Raw genomic sequence first — 2500 nt, forward strand, 5'->3', positions numbered from 1 at the left:
TCCTCACAAATTCATCCAAATTTCAATTTTTTGATCGAATTCCATCAAGAATGTCCATGAATTTGATTGAAATGATGAAAAGAGCAACGAAATTGCAGGGGAAAACACGTTAAGACGTAGTTTTTGCTTGCCTGCTGTGCCCATAGGCGCGCCCCGTGCCTGCCGAGCCTACCCCCACACCCACCCTCCCCCTATATATGACTGGAAGGCCATTTTCAGTTTTGTAGAAAAAGTGCACTTTTTTCCCTGTATCCATAAGTTTTTAAAAGTGCTTAAAAGTGGACCTAGAAGACGAATTTTTTTTTGAATTTTTTTATGGTTGTTAGGGACATTAAAACAAGCAAAACCACGAAAGAATCGTAATATTCCGATGTCGGATGAATTAATTACGAATTTTTCGGCCGAAACTTCGCAAAGGGCGGATACCACGTAAAAAACAACCTAGAAGTCGAATTTTGACTTCGTTTTTTTTGTGCACACCCCACACAATAAGTATAAGTGGACTGGAAAGTGGCTAAGCGATCCGACGAAGTTTCGATTGAGTTTGATTTTTTGGCCGAAAACTCGAAAAAAGGCGGATTTGACGTAAAACGCCGCCTAGAAGTCGAATTTTGAGACGGTGTCTTGTGTGCACACTCCACACAATATGTATAAGTGGACTGGAAAGTGGCTAAGCATTCCGAGGAATTTTCGATTTATTTTGATTTTTCGGCCGAAACGCCGAAAATAGGCGGATTTGACGTAAAACGCCTCATATAAGTCGAATTTTGGGAAGGTGTCTTGTGTGCACACTGCACACAATATGTATAAGTGGACTGGAAAGTCGCTAAGCATTCCGAGGAAGTTTCGATTTATTTTGATTTTTCGGCCGAAACGCCGAAAATAGGCGGATTTGACGTAAAACGCCTCATATAAGTCGAATTTTGGGAAGGTGTCTTGTGTGCACACTGCACATAATATGTATAAGTGGACTGGAAAGTGGAAAAATATTTTCGGAGCACTTTGATTTTTTGGCCCCCCGCGTGCCTTGCCACGCCCTTGCTTATAGCAAAACGAGACGGGGCCTTGGTCCAACTTGGCATAGGCATGGAATTTGATCTTTATTACTTGGCCACGGTCATGCCACGGTACATGGAGGTTGCTTGACACCCCCGTGTGCATTTCGGAGCACTTTGATTTTTTGGCCCCCCGCGTGCCTTGCCACGCCCTTGCTTATAGCAAAACGAGACGGGGCCTTGGTCCAACTTGGCATAGGCATGGAATTTGATCTTTATTACTTGGCCACGGTCATGCCACGGTACATGGAGGTTGCTTGACACCCCCGTGTGCATTTCGGAGCACTTTGATTTTTTGGCCCCCCGCGTGCCTTGCCACGCCCTTGCTTATAGCAAAACGAGACGGGGCCTTGGTCCAACTTGGCATAGGCATGGAATTTGATCTTTATTACTTGGCCACGGTCATGCCACGGTACATGGAGGTTGCTTGACACCCCCGTGTGCATTTTCGGAGCACTTTGATTTTTTGGCCCCCCGCGTGCCTTGCCACGCCCTTGCTTATAGCAAAACGAGACGGGGCCTTGGTCCAACTTGGCATAGGCATGGAATTTGATCTTTATTACTTGGCCACGGTCATGCCACGGTACATGGAGGTTGCTTGACACCCCCGTGTGCATTTTGGAGCACTTTGATTTTTTGGCCCCCCGCGTGCCTTGCCACGCCCTTGCTTATAGCAAAACGAGATGGGGCCTTGGTCCAACTTGGCATAGGCATGGAATTTGATCTTTATTACTTGGCCACGGTCATGCCACGGTACATGGAGGTTGCTTGACACCCCCGTGTGCATTTCGGAGCACTTTGATTTTTTGGCCCCCCGCGTGCCTTGCCACGCCCTTGCTTATAGCAAAACGAGACGGGGCCTTGGTCCAACTTGGCATAGGCATGGAATTTGATCTTTATTACTTGGCCACGGTCATGCCACGGTACATGGAGGTTGCTTGACACCCCCGTGTGCATTTCGGAGCACTTTGATTTTTTGGCCCCCCGCGTGCCTTGCCACGCCCTTGCTTATAGCAAAACGAGACGGGGCCTTGGTCCAACTTGGCATAGGCATGGAATTTGATCTTTATTACTTGGCCACGGTCATGCCACGGTACATGGAGGTTGCTTGACACCCCCGTGTGCATTTTCGGAGCACTTTGATTTTTTGGCCCCCCGCGTGCCTTGCCACGCCCTTGCTTATAGCAAAACGAGACGGGGCCTTGGTCCAACTTGGCATAGGCATGGAATTTGATCTTTATTACTTGGCCACGGTCATGCCACGGTACATGGAGGTTGCTTGACACCCCCGTGTGCATTTGGAGCACTTTGATTTTTTGGCCCCCCGCGTGCCTTGCCACGCCCTTGCTTATAGCAAAACGAGACGGGGCCTTGGTCCAACTTGGCATAGGCATGGAATTTGATCTTTATTACTTGGCCACGGTCATGCCACGGTACATGGAGGT

This window comes from Trifolium pratense, unplaced genomic scaffold (assembly GCF_020283565.1).
Source record: "Trifolium pratense cultivar HEN17-A07 unplaced genomic scaffold, ARS_RC_1.1 scaffold_57, whole genome shotgun sequence".
NCBI lineage: Eukaryota > Viridiplantae > Streptophyta > Magnoliopsida > Fabales > Fabaceae > Trifolium > Trifolium pratense.